Source organism: Protopterus annectens, chromosome 13.part0 (genome assembly GCF_019279795.1).
Source record: "Protopterus annectens isolate FY-2018-M chromosome 13.part0, PAN1.0, whole genome shotgun sequence".
Classification (NCBI taxonomy): Eukaryota; Metazoa; Chordata; order Ceratodontiformes; family Protopteridae; genus Protopterus; species Protopterus annectens.
In genome coordinates this window covers 227,003,767-227,020,739 of record NC_056747.1, presented here as the reverse complement: position 1 = coordinate 227,020,739, position 16,973 = coordinate 227,003,767, and the positions used below count along the sequence as shown (strand labels likewise).

At 46.1% G+C, this 16,973-nt stretch overlaps 1 protein-coding gene across 7 annotated transcripts in view; it reads right to left on the bottom strand.

Moving 5' to 3' along the window:
- Nucleotides 1-16,973, bottom strand: part of PTBP1 (polypyrimidine tract binding protein 1) — a 241,450-nt gene that overhangs the window by 192,275 nt on the left and 32,202 nt on the right. The window lies entirely within an intron of this gene.

The following is a 16,973-nucleotide window of genomic DNA, read 5'->3' as shown; positions in this document are numbered from 1 at the left end:
TTCCTCTAGACAAGTGAGGAAATTAGAATGCTGTAGTAATTTGTAGCTTTAGTGCTTACAAGTTCTGAACAAGTGCTGAGGTTAGACTTTGTAATAAACCCTTCACTAGGCCAATGACCACAAGCACCTTTTAAAGCCTAGCCATGCATCCCAAATCTGACAAGTTACCTTGATAAGTGTAAGCATTGGGAGGTTTACAGGTATTTAACCATTTACAGGTTACCAGTTTGCAGAGACATAGGTGGCAACCAACCCAGGGATGAATTTCCAATTGTCCAAGTTGTACTTAAATTGGAAAAGGGAGAAACTGCTTCACATGGATGGGGAGCCTGTTTCAGACAGAGTAGTCTTGGATACATACCGTTCTCCAGCAGGCCTTATTTACATCACAGACAAGGTTTAAGTCTTTAATTCTGGTAGTTTGTTTTGGGGGCAGGAGGTCCAGAGTAGGGTCTGACAATGCCCTGTATGCCAGGCATAGCTCTCAAATGCCTGGGAATACAAGGCTAGGGCCTTGAGGTGGTCTGCATAGTACATTACTTTTCTGCACTAAGAAATACAGGGTGTAAGAAAGTAGTTGTGTACACTTACCATAAATGTAGATGCTAGAGTGTTCACTGTTGCAGTCATTACATTTGGGTAATCTGCTGGCAGGTTGCCCTCCGTTGGCCTGATTAACAGAGTCTTGGGTCCTGCTTCGGTTGCTGTCCCTTCCATGATGGCAGGGTTATAAAACATGCAGCAGATGCCATTACATCAATTTCTTGCCCCAGATATCAGGTGCCCCCTAATGGGGAGAAAAAAAAAAGTATACCTCCAACCAAAAGCAAATACACCAAAAAGGCTTAAGCATAGCAAAGGAAAGTAGAGGTAAAGCCAGAAAAAACTAGGGGGCTGGAGGGAGGGTAACCAGGACTGCAACAGTGAATACACCAACATCTACATTTATGGTAAGTACGCAACTGTACTATTAGTGTTTCACTGTTTTAGTCATTGCATTTGGGTAGATTCCCAAAGCTATGGTTAGGTTTTCCATGGTGCTTATAGGAGAAATTAATGCAATTGCTTATTTATTTAGAAATAGTTTTTCATTTATGGTGTACCCCAGACAAGTTAGAACCCTTTTTACAAAATGCCAGATTTAAAAGTATGGCCTGATTTTCTGCGTGAATTAGACAATCGTCCAGGTATGGATATATTTGAATATTTCTTTGCTGCAAAATGCAATAACTGGAGCCAGGCACTTCGTGAATACCCTGGGTGCAGTAGACAGGTCAAAGGGAATGCAGAGAACTGATAATGCAAATAGCCTGCTTTAAAGCAAAGGTATCAACTGCAAGATTCCCTGATTGGATTGCGCAGGTATGCTTCACTTAAATCTTGAGTTGGCAACCACGCATCTTTGCCTAGCATAGAAAGTAACTGAAGAGTCAGTATCTTGAATTTTGGAATTTCCAGAAAGGTGTTTAGACAGGTCCAGGATTGGATGCCATGATTGGCCTTTTCTGGGTTCCAGAAAAAGCCTGAAATCGAAACTTTATCCCTTTTCTCTGGTACCATATGAATAGCCCCCATGCTCAAGAGGAAAGTACTCATTTTTGAGCCTCTGCTCACTGATTTAGGGGCAGGTCTAGCCACTAGTTTGGTGTTGGCAACAAATGGAAATTGAATCTGTATCCCTGGGACACTATTTAAAACCCATTTGTCCTGGAGTTCCCAGTTCTTAAAAAGCCATCTTCCTTCCCAAAAGGACGGTTAAAAGCCAAGTGCTTGGAAATTTTTTAAAAGCAAGTCAGACTGTTTGCCATAAGGGGGTGTCTTGTTATTTCCAGATTTGAAAGTGGAAGCCCCCCACTACTTAGTTCGGAGTCCCCTGGGATTGAAACCTGGGATTTTTGCAGTGTCTGGAGTTTGGCTCGAGAGGATCTGGAAGGGGCTGGAAAGGACCAATTCTTAGGCCAGTGCCTACTAAATCCTGGGAGGTTGCACTTGTAAAAATATCTTTACAGTTTGCATAGATTTAGCTTTATCTTCCATCTTTTTAAGAACTTCTTTAGCCTTACTGCCAGTCGGTCCTGATTTAAAGGGGCTCAGATTGCAGGAGTATGCCTTTTTGCCCCATCTATCCAGCGCCCTGGAGTCTTACCAGAAAGAGTAGGATTTTTAGCAGTAGAAGCCTTAAATGCCCTTTGGCCCCTGAGAAATTGCTACTAGATCTGCAACAGGATTTTTGAAAAGAACTTGTGGGACTCTGAATCCTGTAGTATCTGTCAGGTTTACTAGGAGCAGGAGGCAGGGAATCCAGGGCGAAACTGGATTCAGAGAACACATCAATGTCTAGTACAGGAGGTACAGCCAAAGGCCTATGCTGAGGTGGAAGGAAATCCCCAAGCGTCTTGAAAAAAATCCTGGCTTTCCCAGTGCAAATGTATGTAGTTTCCCCTAAAGAAAAATCCTCAGGGAGGGGAAGCAGAGGGAATGGAATCCTTTGCAATCAGAATGGTATGGACAAATCCAGGTCATTAGAAGAATCTGAAGAAACAGAATCCTGATCAGAAGATTCATAATCAAGCTCAGCCCTACCCCTGATTAAATTTAAATCTTTGTTTTTAGGCATAGGGGCCTGAACATGTGGCCCGCGAATCAGAAGTAGCTGGCATTAGGGGCTGCAAACTGGCTTAGAGTCAATCGGCAGTTTCGAATCTCAGCAGCCTATCTTTGCGTTTTTCCAGAATCTCGGTAGTCGGATGGCCAAGACATTTCTGGGCAATTAAACAGAGAACCGAAATATTTAGAGGGAAAAATGTACCAAAGGATAGTGCGCCGATTAAACACAAAACTGACAGCAAGGTACATTGTGGTCAGGGCCTAGGCAAGGAACACAGTAAGAATGAAAATCTTTAGGGTATTGCTTTCCACAAGTAAACTCAATTAACTTTTACTGACAATCTGTAAGGAACAAGAAAGTTTCCCCAACAGGGTACTTAAGTTGAAGACTTCGGTTCTGAAACAGAAAAACAAATTTCAGGAGTCTGCAGACTGGCACTTGCCAACTGCTTCAGGCACTGCATGGCAAGAATGACAATGGCATAGGCAGCATGTTTTATACCAGACCTGACGCCATGAAGGGACAGCAACCGACGCAGGACCCAAGACTTAATCAGGCCAGCTTGAGAGCAACCTGCCAGCAGATTACCCAAATGTAATTACCGCAACAGTGAAACACAAACATCTTAACCATAGATGTCCTCCGCTTCCATGTCACGGTATTCTGCATAAGGGTTTACCCTTCTCACATACATACAGCCAGTACTCAAAAGCTTCCATTCCCTCCTAGCTGTACCAGATGTCAGGTCTAGGAGAAAGTAAATGGGCTGTGATGTCGGCATGCAGCAGCCAGCAGAACTGAAGAACCCAGTCACAGCCAGTCCTAACAGGGCAATACCAAGTCATTGCCATCCAGAGAGGGAAACTGATTAACAAGAGAGAACAGAACATCCATGGTTACAAGTTTACACAAATGTTCTAGGTCCTTCTATTCCTATGTTGCAGTATTCCAAATATGGGTCGAGTGCCAAGCCTCACTGAAAAAGGGTGGTTGGTATGAAGTAGATTCCAGGAACCCTAGCGAACCTTAGCAAACCCTGCCCTTGACCAAGAGATTTGGTCAGTAGTTTGCAGTGTTTGGTGAAGGTGTGAACTGAAGACCAGGTGGCTGCCTAACTGATTTAGGTGTCCAGGTGCTTGAAGAAAGCCCCTGAGGATGCCATGGCTCCAGTGGAGTGAGCTTTTACTGCACACTGAATTACCATGGTGCTGGTAACGGAAGGTAATGTCCTTGGAAATCCAAGTTGATGAGTCTGTTTTGACACAACCTTCCCTAGTGCTCTAGGGTGGAAAGATGGTTTGTCAGTCTAGGATACTTAGTGTTGGAGGTAGGATCTCTAACTGGTCTGGGAATCTAATTTGTCTGAACATCCAAGCAATGAAGTACATGCAGTCCCTTGTGGGTTTGGATAAAAACAGGCAAGTGGGTGGCCTGACGATCGGATTGACTACCTTGGGCATGAAGGATTTGTCCTGCAGGTATTCCCATCTTTAGACAAAAAGGAAGTGGTAGCCATTAATGCCGAGAGCCACTAGGACAGTATTCCAGGTGCAGAGCTTTAGGGAAGCTTGATAAGCAGGCTCAAAGGGTGGCAGTGTAAGCTTCTCCAACACACCAAAGAGGAAAGGTGTGTTTCTTGGGGGGGGGGGGGTTCAGTCAGAAGTAGGACCCTTTAAGGAAGAGCTTTGATGCCAATGGGTATCCATGGGTAGGCATGAAGAGAAGTGTGCCTTAATAGACTAGTAGGCCAAGCCGGTCTTAAGTAACAAAGGCAGCACTATGGAAATGTTGCTGGTAATCAAATACAGCTGCTTATTTTGACACCAAGAAATAAACCTTTTCCATTTAGACAGGCAAGAATTTCTATTGTTGGGTTTCCTGGCCTCCTGCAGAGCATTCCAACACATCCTCGTCGTAAAGGTGTCTATATGGGATCAGAAACCTGCCACAGGGTCAGGTGGAGCAGCTGTCACTATAGGTGGATTAAAGATTCCTTGCGCTGCGTGAGACTGTCCACTTTGTGGGGCAACTTGATTGCCCTTGGACAGCTGGAGTGAGGGGAACCAATGCTGTTGGGGCCAGTAGGGCATCAACACGATTTTCAGATGGTCCTGCTGAATCTGTAGCAAGGGCCCTCTGAATGAGGGAAGGGGGGAAATGCATAAAGGCATTTCCCCTTCCATGAAAAAGTAAAAAAAATCTGTTGCCAGTGCCTGTGGGTCTGGGTGCCCTGGTACAGTATCCAGGAAATTGCCTGTTGCAGGAAGCTAAAAAGGTATACTTATGGTGTGTACCCCATATGTGGAACATGTCCAGGAAGACATCCCTGTGGAGCATCCATTGATTGTGCTGGTTCTGCTCAAAATCTGCTTGAGCGTTAGAATGTATGCTGCTTTCAGGGTTATTCCCTGGGAAGTGGCTACTACTTACACTAGTAAGGAGAGTGTAGGACTTGGTCCCTCCTTGTTTGTACATGTACCATAGGAATGTAATGTGCATCAGGAGGGATACCACGGGACTGTAGAGTTATATCAGGAGGGATCCCCTCTGAAGAAAAAAGTGTGGATACCTGAAAGGATTGCCCTCATCTTGAACGGATGTGTTCTGTTTTCTGCCTGTATGTCCACAGGCCTTGAACTACTAATAGCTGAATGTGGCCCCCCCACCCCAGGTCCAAGGTGCCCATACGCATAACCCAAGGTTGAGGTGGTTGGAGGGGATCCTGGGTTGAGCTTACCTGGGCCAGCCACCATAAGATCCTGTTTTAGGCATGGAAGCAAAGGCACAATGTGTTCCAGTGGGTGGTTGTGCTTTTTCCAGAGCGTAGGTACCACTAGTTCTCATGAAAGAAAAAAACTAGCTGTGGTAGCATGGGAATGGTTACTACCATACAACCCAGCAGCTTGGAGGTACTGCCTTGCAGTCAGATGAGGGGAGAATAGAATCCCGAGAGATGCTTCGTAAGAGAACTCATCTTTGCTGGGGGCAGGAATGCCTCCAAGTCTGTGTGGATTCTGCATTCTAAGAACACTGTCGTGGGTCAGTGGAGGTTGGACTTTGGGAGTTTATTTGGAACCCAAGAGCTTGTAGGAGACACCACAAACCTGGACATGGGTTAGGAGTGTTTTTGGCTGGCAGTCTGTAAAAGCATGATATCTAGGTATGGGAATATTGGCATCCCTTTTGCCCATTACTGCAGCCAAGAATTTGGTGAAGACTGTCGCTTAGTCCAAAGGTAAGGCAGTGAACTGCAAATGTGAGGAGTCCACAAATAAGTATTTCCTGTGTCTTATGGGAATGTGCAAGTAGACATCCTTGATGTTTAGTGGAGCTATGCCCACAAGAGGAAAGAGTTGGCAGGATCAGCATTTTAAAAGTTGGCACCTTTAAGGAAAGGATGGAGCCTTGAAAGGTTTGGATGGGCTCTCCATAGCCCTTTTCTGGGAACTAAGAAAATCCTTAAGTAAAACCCTTTTCCAAGTTGGGAGGGAGGTATTCTTTCTAGAGTAACCTGGTTTAAAAAAAACTGTAGTACAGTAGCAGGAGGGGCAGTTGGCGAGCAGGAGGTTGTGGCTTGCTTACTTACTGGAGGGGTTATCCAAGGACAGGACGTAACCATCTTGGGAGGATGGAGAGAAGCCACTTGTCTGAAAAGATCCGATTCCAAAGAGAAAGGCATGGGAAAGGTGAGCAGACAGTGGGATGGAGGCAGGAGTGGCAGGTAGTCAGACACTGCCCTGTCCTGAAAGGGTGTCCTTTTGACTAGAGAAGGAAAGTGTTTTAGCTTTCTCTTACCTGTATCTAGTTTGAGCAGCAGGATTGGAGTGCTTCCTGATGCTGAGTTTTGCAGGATAGTTCCTATAAAATTCAGGTACAGGAGAAACTAGCAGATGAAGACCCTGCACCACTTTTCCTTTTTGTTGCAGTGATTGAAAAGATCTGCTACTTTTGAGCTGAACAAGGCATTGTCAAGTGGAGCATCATTGCCGTTAGCCCCGGAATCTGGCAGGGGTTGCACACACAGCCAGAAGCATCTGAGAAGTGCAGAAGCTTAATCTGCAGACTGAGGATTCTGCAGCATCGTAGCGACATTTAAATTGAATGCCTGGTGACTTGGGATGAAAGGGTCAGTACACAGACCACCTAGCTGATTTGAGAGTCTGGAATGTATGCCAGTTTGGAGCGATAGACTAAAACTAGTCTGGTATTGGTAACTCTAAAATGCCAAAGTGGAAAAGGTGTTGATTTTTGCCTAGCCTTTCCATAGTTTTGCAGTCTGTGGAGACAGAAATGGTAGATCTGCAGGAGGGCACTTAGTGCTTAGCTGAAACTGGGAATTTGTACAGTGTCTGTTCTACAAGGAGCAGGAGGTTGAGTCCAGATGCAGAGGAAGAGCCATCTAAAAGCAGGCAGTACTGGAGGAATGGCCGAAGGGCTTGGCATTTCCATTTGAATATCATAGTACCTTTGTATTTCAGACGTCTGGATTCCCATTTGAAGTGCTCCATTTTAAAAGGAAAGTCTTCAAACAGGGAAATCCGAGTGTATAGATCCTTCCTCTGGGGATTTATATGCAAGGAAGGAGAAAGTTGTGAATTGCAAGAGGGAATCATTTGAGGAATGTGAACAGATGTCCTCTTCCCTAGTAACTGCCTCTAGAGGCAGAGGCCTAGGATTAAGGAAAGGTGCAGGAGCAGCTGATTTTATGCCTCAAAGCCATGAAAACAAAAAAGATTTGGCTGAAGGCCTGCCAGTCTGGAATACTTTGCTGCCTGGGTAATCTACTTTGAGTCCCGAGAGTTCCGACAGGCGTCTATTTAGAGCAGACTTCGAGTCTGAGTCAGGGAATCAAATTGCCGGAACATGCTGGTCCCCTCCCAGCATCAGTAGTTGCCAGAATAGCCTCTGCAGACATGCGCTCTCACCAATAGTAGAGCTTCCTCAGGAGGAAGCAGTGAATTCTGGTGTAGTAGGCCCAGGTTGAGGTCTGCCACAGGCTGTGGATCTCAGCAAGTGTTACAGGCAGTCTCTGGCCTTTGGCAGTTGAGGTGACAACCTATGAGCCCTCCACACACAAAGTTGTTTTAGACAATGGCTCTCTGGAGTACAAATTGAACGCATGCAGACAACCATGCAACATTTTTTGGGAACTAATCTTGCAAATGGGATGGGGCTTATCGTGCCACCACCCAAGACAGCACACTTATCGTGGGTGCCAGAGGGATCCAATGGCCACACTGATGTACCCTTTCTTGATTACATGAAAAAACTAATACAAAAGGAAAAACTGAAAGTCCAACAGGGTACTTAGAAACATACAATTCTCTGGAAGCAGCACTGCTTGGCAAGGACATTTTCTGCTTTAATTCAGTGTTCAGTTGAAATTTTAAGCATGTGGAACTCGCAGCTAAAGGCTCTAATGGTTAGGGTGGCTGAAGTGTACACATCTTGCTCCAGTCAAAGACTTTGCTCACCTTGTCAGAGGTATTTGGTCCCAAAGTGATTACCTCTGGGTCGGCTGCAATACTTATGGGTATCAATCTGTACTACCAGACTTTCTGGGTCTAGGGCACCTGGTGCGAGGCCAGACTCTAGAAAAGACATCCACCACATCCAGAATAGGAGGGATGGCCACTGGTTTGCACAGTGGCAAGTCCAGGAACTTATGGTAGCAGTCCTGAGCTACTCAATGGAAATTCTCTCCAAGGGTATCTAATGTCTCCCCAGATTCCTCAGCATCAGAATCCTCAACTTCTGCTGTGCACCTAACCTTGTGGTCTATCCCTTTCCTTCTCAGGATTTCCACCATGAATTGACCAGATGCTATTTTGCACCGGTAACTAAATTTCCCTGAAAACACCTAGCTCTTCTACAGATGGTCCCAACGTTGATGCACAAAACGGATATCCAGTGACATGATCACAGATTATTAAGTCTGTTTTCCACAGCAGAGAAAAGTTTACTTTCAAACACTGGGTTGAGTGGCCAACCACACAACTGCTTCAGGCTCCACAAGAAAGACCACCGTAATGGTGTCTGCTGCCTGCTTCCTAGCCCCGACTACCCGCCAGTCCCTGGCAACCTGCAGGCAACGCAAGAGGGTTACTCTTGGTATTCGGGCCAGCCGAAGACTAACCAGTAGGGATAACCCACAAGTGAGGACTGCAACAGTGGAGCAACAACATCTGCCATTAAAGTTTACCACAGTACAAGATCCCCTTAAAGGGGTGCTACACTGGACTAGTGGGAAAAAGGGAAACGCTGGCAGGCAGCAAAAGCAAACAAGATTGATTCATTAAGACACCACGATTACCATAAACTGTTCTGTAGCCACCGTGGATACAAAGTTTATAGCTACCAGACCAAGAAAACACTTTCCAGTAACAAACAAAAAATGTTAACATTAACCCCTCTTTGGAGAGCTATACGTTAATTGGGAGGCTGTAGACGTATACTACCCAAGGTCAGTTAATCCACTACAGATTACAGGTAGATTATTCTCCAAATAACCAAGACTGAGCAATCTGTCCAACTTCTCTACTACAAAAAGCAGGCCTAGCTGGAAGGCTAGTTTAACAGTGGCCTCCCTGCTTCAGTGCAGCAAACGTGCAGCAAAAGAATTAGCGCCATTATTCTAGACGCTTAAAACTTGGAAACTTGAGCAGTCAAGCCAAATCTGACCCACTGATTGGGTTTTGTACTTGTCACGATAAGAAGTCATCCCATCTTGCTCAGTCATTGGAACTATTAAAATAGCAAAAGATACAAAGCATTGCAGGCAGTGAACATTTTTTTTTTTTTTTAACAGGATGTTGCAGAAATCCTGCAAAGTACAATCATTTGGGGTGCTGCCTCATAAGAAAAAAAGTGTACTCCTTCCCACAAGTAGAATTTGAGTAGAGACCCGCAAGGCAGGCATTGGTCTCAATGACAGCTTTGAAGAGAAATCCTACATGCCTTTGCTCAACATGAAAGGGTAAGCCTAGATTGAAATGTCTACCATATAGCAGGTCAAACGGCACCCTCCCGGTAGAGAATGTAAAATGGGACACTTGGGAAGCTTAACCCCAGAAAGTCTCTTAAGTTCTTCACATCAGACTCTTGCCTTTAGCAAGTGGTGTTTGTAGTATCTGTCGGCAAAATCAGAATAGTCTATTACACAACTTTTACTTAAGGCAACTTGGAGAATCTTACGATGCCAGTTTGTGCCTTTCTTACAATGAATTAAAAGTTAAAATTCTATCGTCCCACTCTATCTTCCTTCTTGGTTCACATCCAATATTAAACAATTATCCTAGGAGACAATTGTACTAGGAGTCGTTATCAACTAGTCTTCCATACACTCAAACCTCACAATATAAACCTAGTGCGTCTCAAACTCTACCAGGCCCACTAAAGACAATTCATGCATCTTAGACTGGACAGTGGTTTCACATCTCTACATGTCCCAACAGCATCACCTTGCCAGATTCACTTAGCGATCAACTACCTGCCTTTGCACTTCGCCCCCCACCTATACTTGCAAAATAACTCTCAACCTATACCCGAACAAAAACTCTCAATCTTCACTGTAAAACAAAACTGGAACCCTCTGCAAACTCTACGTCATTATACTTTAGTATGTTAATGGAGAAGTATCAAATCTAAAACTGCTCCTAGTCTTTCCAAGGATACCATAACTCATGGAAACTGCCAAACTCCCTTACCGAAGATAAACTGCTTCGAAATCTAGTTAAGAGCACATTGCCTCAGACCATAAGTCCTATTTACTCTAAGCTGCAAAATAAAGTTAAACTCCAAGAAGTTCTGGAGTAGTCCCAGCAGAAGACAACCCCCGCCCCAACCAACACTGTAGACCATACCCTAGCCTCCAATTTAGCACTCATTGGGCTCTATAGCCAAGCTGACCACATCTTTCCCTAAAATCTGCTCCTTACACTCCCCCCTCCAATTCCTCTCCCCATCACTAGTACCCACCCCCCCTCCCTTCTCTTAAACCCATCCTTGTCCATACTATAACTTAACCATGTTCTAACGTCCAATAATTTACCAACCAGCTGCTGAGGGCATACCTCTCCCCCATCTGTAGTCTAACCATTCCATTCAAGAAATCTATAAAAGCCTTCATTCCCTCACAAAAGGAGGCGACACTGACATCTCCAAATGCCCCAGTCATCCTCCCCCCATCTCAAAAATACTTGAAACGTATTCACCTACAACTCTTGCCTTTTGGACAATCTCCTTACCCAACACATGGTTTTAGCCCCCGTCAGTCATTCTTGGACAACAGACTACTCCTATGACTAAGGAAATATAGCATCTTCTCTTTTCTTAGAGCTTTTAAAGGCCTTTGATACCATTTCCAATACCTTACTACTGTCCAAGCTCTCACCTTTCAGCCCCATCAATTGGTTTAGTTACTTTGAAAATAGGCAACAGGCCATTAAATGTCATTCCACCCTCAAGTCTATACTGCACAATATGACATGACTGACATGGAATACAGATTTGCAAGTGACATCATGCATACATTGCTTTGTGAGTTTACATAGAACAGACCAGCAAAGCAATTGAGAGATCTAAGAGACCAACTGCTCACATCTCTCCATGAATGTGCTTGCCTTGGATGTACAATCCTGAAGTTAGCATTGAGTGATGGGCACAGAGGGACTTGCCTATTTCCCTGCATTGCTTCTACAATAAATGTTTCAATGGTTTGGGTTTAGTGTGTGATGAAATGAGAAGTTATGTACCTACCATAACGTTCCATGTTAGTCTTCACCTTTTCTTGCTGGATGGGTGAAGAGCAGATCCTCTGCTCAGACTCTGCTTATGCCAAAGCTAGAGAGCTATTTTTACCGGCTCGAGGTAACCCTGTATCCTACAATGCTAAGCGCCAACTACCCAGATCTCGATTGACGGATAACACTATAGCAGTTTTGCCCCCAGAACAAAGGAGAGAATGACACTCGTGTAGATAACCACCTACACATTTGTAATGAGAAATAAAGGTATGGGGAGAGGTCCATGTGGCTGCCTCACAAAAATTGAATCCAAGGGCAACCTGTCCCGAAAGGCTATAGATGTAGCCAAGGCTCTAGTTGAATGGGCTCTAGGTCTTGAAGGAAGCTATTGACGTCTAAGTTCATAGAAAGTGATGACAGAGGCCAACCATCTAGAAAGGGTTACTTTGGGAACTGGAAGGGCTTTTTCTTCCCTTCAGCATAAGATAGGAAGTGGTCAGATTTCCTGATTTTCTTGGTTCTATCCAAGTAGTAACGGCGTTGGTGATGAACATCCAAGAAATGCAACTTCTGTTCCGCTCTTGTCAGAGTAATTGGGGCAGAAACCTGGGAGATCGATAGTCTGGTTTAGATTTGCCTCAGAAGATATCTTGGGTAAAAAGGAGGGATTTGTTCTGAGGGACACTATCTTTATGGAAAGAGATAAGGACGAACGCAAAGGGCATGAAGTTCTGAGACTCTCCTTGCAGAGGTTATGGCTACTAGAAACAGTTTTCCATGAGTAACCAAGGAACAGGAAGCCGCAGGTTCAAAGGGGAGAGAATCAAGAGGTTAAGCTAGATTCAAAATCCCACTGCGGTGGGGATGTCTATAACCGGGGGCTTGAGTAAAGATACCTTTGAGGAATGCTTTACAAAGTTGCCAAGCCAACATGAAAATTTGAAATGGCCACTAACTGAACTTTGATAGTGGAGGAAGAACCCCCCGAATGAGAGTTCAGCCAAAAAATTGGTCATTGTTCCTAGATTTTGCCCAGAAGAAAAAAAAGTTTCAATTTGCTGGCATAAATCCTCCTGGTAGAGGATTTGAGAAGCTCATACCGAATGGGAGATAAAGGGAAGCCTGGCTAAGGTCGGAAGTGGAGCAACCAAGCTGTGAGGTTGAGAGGGGAGAGATTGGTGCAGCTTGCCAGACTGATGGGTCAAGAGATCTGGAACTGGGTCCAGATGCCAGGGCTGCTCCAAGAGGTAATGGTGCAGGATCGGAAACCATATTTGTCGAGGCCAGTACGGACCAATGAGGATCATTGTGGATCTCAAGGCGGTAGCATTCTGAATCAACTGAGTGATTAATGGAAAGGGGAAAGGTGTACATGAGACCCTGGGGCCAATCGTGGACTAGAGCATCTGGGAGGGTGGCTGGGAAGAGTGAAAAATTTGTGGCATTTGCTGTTCTGGGGTGTAGCGAAAAGATCGTAAGGCTGACCCCATTTTTTGAAAAATTCTTCCACTGACTGCTTGACACTCGTGCGGCACGAGAATGGCTCCGCTCAGCCTGTCTATGACGTTGGACTTCCCAGGGATATGCGTTGCCATCAGAAACCATTGAGGAGATAACCCACTGCCAAAGTCTGAGTGCTTCAACATAAGGGATAGGACTGTTCCACCCTGCTTGTTGATGTACGGACATAGTCAAGTCTGAACTGCAATCGTCCCGATGGGAAGAGTCCTGAAGGGCTTGCAACACTAAAGAACTGCTCTCCTCTCTAGGACATTGATGTGCAGGTGGCACTCGAAAGGTTGCCAAGTGCCCTGGACCTTCCTGCCCTGAAAATGCCCCATTAACCAAAGACAGGTGTTTCTTGCATGATTGGGTTATCAAAATGTAGTGTGACAGAGCTGCTAGGACCACTGAGAGAAGAGCATACATTGCAGAAGTTGCACGTGGAATTGAGCTAAGGGAAGTAACGTAATGGCAGCTGCCATGAGAAGAGTCTTCAGTACAAACTTGGCCTGAATTTTGTTCTGAAGCAGGATATGAACATGTTTGCAAATATCTGCGATTCTTTGAGCAGTCAGTTTTGCAGAGAGTTCAACTAATATAGCACCTATGAAGGTAGACTGACAAGGCAGACTTTTCGAAGTTTGACATACCTAGCTCTTCGCAAATCTTAATGGTGTAATCTCTGAATAAGTTGACTCCTGGTGGTGGCGGTAAGGAGCCAGTCTAGATATGGAAATACCTGGAATCCTTGACACCTCAGATGAGCCGTAACCACTGCCATGCATTTGGTGAACACTCGGGGGGGGGGGTGTAGTGAGACCAAAGGGCAGGGCCCTGAACCGCTAGTGACTGGCTCCCAGCCAGAAGCGGAGAAACCTTCTGGAGTGTCTATGCATTTTGATGTGGTAGTATGCATCCTGAAGGTCTAGAGAGCACATCCAATGGTCCTGACACAAAAAAGGTAGAATGGACTGTAGCGTGACCATCCGGAACTTTGTTCTTTGAACAGACTTGTTCAGTCTGCAGAGATCCAAAATTGGTCTCCAGTCCCCAGTCTTTCTTGGTACTAAAAAATAAGTAGATTACGGATCCTTGCGGGTCTGCTGGGACTGGCTGGATGGCCTTTTCTTAGCAGTTTTGAGATTTCTAACACTGCTTGTTCTTCCCTTAGACTGTGTGGAACATCCGGAAGGGGTCCCGTTTGGCTGTTCTGGGGTGTGGACAAAGGGAATTTTGTAATCCTCTGATATGATAGAAGTGTCCTTGGCAAGGGAAAGCCAGGCTTTTGGGTACAGTGATAATCCCCCCCCCCCCCGACTGCCTCCAAAAGTTGGCAGTCTGGCAGCTGCGGACCCCCTCTGCCCCTGGGGCGGTCTGTTCCCCCTCATGCGTCCAGCACGACTCCCCGTGGTTTGCAGAACCACATTTTTCCACCCTTCTGCCCTTTGGGGTATGGTCTGGATGGGGTGGAAAAATGGGACTCCCACGGCAGGGAGTCTTGCCGTCTTGTTCGCATCTAGTCAAAGTATCCTTCACCTGAGGTCCAAACAACCAAACAATGCTGAACCATCAAAGGGAGAGTTGGTGAAGGACGCCTTGAAGGGGTCAGCAAAGTTAAGCCGCATGCTGTCTTAAGGCCACACCTGTGCCTGCAGCCCTACTCGCCCCATCGACCGCATACGAAATAAACTGCATGGAGGAGTAAGAGTTTAGGGTTGCCAGCTGGGAGTGGATTTTGTCCGGAGACCCCGCAGCTGTTGGATCCTGTAGTGTTGTCACCCATTTCTTTCAGCAAGTCTCGTTGAAGACTGGTGAAATGACATAAGTAATTCAGCGACCGCATGGTAAAGGTTGCTGAAGAAAAAAATCCACTTGCCGCACCTATCCATGGTCCTAGACTCATTAGGAGAATGGATAGGTACCGAAGGATCAGCCAGTTCCTTCTTAGTGGCTGTCGCCACCACCATGGTATCAACAGGGACACTTGGTCAAAAACTGTTTCAGCAGGGGCTGTGAAATTGAAAGCCTCCGCGGGGTTGGTTCCATAGTCAGGGGCTGTCCAAGCCTTCCTGGCCACCACTTCCATAAGGGGGTCAAAGGGCAGAGACACCAAGGAGGTGGAAGGGCGAGAACCAAACGCCTCTAAGGTAGACAGACTCGTCCTCAGAAGGGTTGAGGGTAGACCAGTTCCCCTCTGCTTGAGGATCTCAAGGATGTCAGAGGAGACTCAGAGGGGGATCTTGGGGACCCCTCTGACTGTCTGTATCAGATGTGACTGACTCAGGGGAGTCCAGATGCTTCCTCTTACATTTCTTCAGAGGGGCTCCCCTGAGATCAGGGGAGGCCTCAGAAGAGGATGCTCCCAATGGGGGTCCCCCGAGGCATAGGATCTCTGCAGAGAGGAGTAGAGACTGTAGCAGGCACTACAGTGGGAGGAGCAGAGGGAGCCGACCGAGGAACAGGCACAGGGGTCAGCACACTCACGACCTCAAGAGCACCCCTATCAGGCAGAGAAGGTCCCTGCTCAGAGGAGATAAGGACCCCTCCCGGCACAGAGAGGGATGGCTCCGAGGCAGATGTTGGAGCTGAACTCTCCTGCGCCAAGGCTCAGAGGGAGAATGGGGTCGGACAAGGGTCCGACACCACTTGCCCCCTCAGAGCTGACGAGGGAGTCACAGCGTCCGGATCCCTCCAAGGATGGCACCATAGAAGAAATTGGAGCCGATGGAGCAGAAATGGGTGGTATCTGCTCCGACGTGTCAATGGTCCCAGCTCCCACAAACTGCAGCTCCGAACTCTAGTTCTCAAGTTGGAGGAGGAATAGATGATAGAATGGGAGTAGCCACTGTCTGTTGAGAAGTGCTATGAAGCATCTGGACCAGTGCCTTCGACTTACGGAGTCTACTAACCACCCTCAGAGGTCATGGTCCGAAAGAGTGGAAGACAGAGGAATGGGGCTGGTGACTGCGCTCCGAAAGCAAAGGAGATCTCAGAGCAGAGTGGACCGACTCCAAAGAGGGGGACCTGGAGCGCTTACAGGTCAGTCAGCTCGGACAAAACTATCGGAGCAGACAGATTTTGAAGTGTCTGCGCCGGCCGGAGCAGATGACAAAGCAGAAGTAGCAACACTGGTCGGAGGCTCTAAACTCGGAGCTGATGATTCAGTAGGCTTTCCCCGATTACTTGGCCGGGGAGCTTTCAGGCTTTAATAAGCCTCTCAAAATCAATTTGTTCCTGCGGGACTGAATGCATGGCAGACCGAACAAGAGTCCTGCAAGTGCAGAGGGCCTAGGCAATACACAGTCTTGTCAGACATTTTCTGACAGCACGAGTTACACTTCCTGAAGCCCGAGACCTTGGATTCCTTAGACTAACAGAACACACCCATACACCGCACACTACAGTAAATAAGACTGAAACGGACTTAACTAATTTACCCAAAAAACTAACTTGGCCCCAAGGCCCAGAAGGGGACTATACAAGTCGGGTTACTCTAAGTAGGGAACAAGGGTATAAAGAACACTAACCTGAAATAAAAAAGGGAAAAACTTGCCCAAAAACTGTTTTGACAAAATAACCAGAGCCGGCAAAAACGCAACCTCGCAGCTAAGTGGCAAATGAGATCTGGGTAGTTAGCGCCTAGCATTGTGGGATACAGGGTCAAGCTTTGGCACAATAGCTCTTGAGCTTTGGCATAAGCAGAGTCGGAGGACAGGATTGGCTCCGAACCCATCCAGCAAGAATGAAGGAGAGATTGACAACTTAACATGTTAAGTTTACTGACTGAAGATTGACTTACGCACATACGTACACACAAGTTACCAAAGTGCACATGTAAAGATTAAACATGGCAACCACATAGCTGCCCTGACAAAACGTGTGGACTGCATTAGAGAGATCTATACTGTAGCAAGACTCTTGTTAGAAATATACATAGAATTAGGGTTAGCCCTAACCTTAATGTCCATAATACGCACACCTTGGCATAGTGTAGTGCAGTACATGAACATATGCATGAGTAACCATGTCCTTCCCCCTTTTCCCTCAGTTGCAGGGTGCAAAGAATACTTGCAGGAGGATGTTGAACTGAAATTGCTTAGTAATGGATGGACTTGACA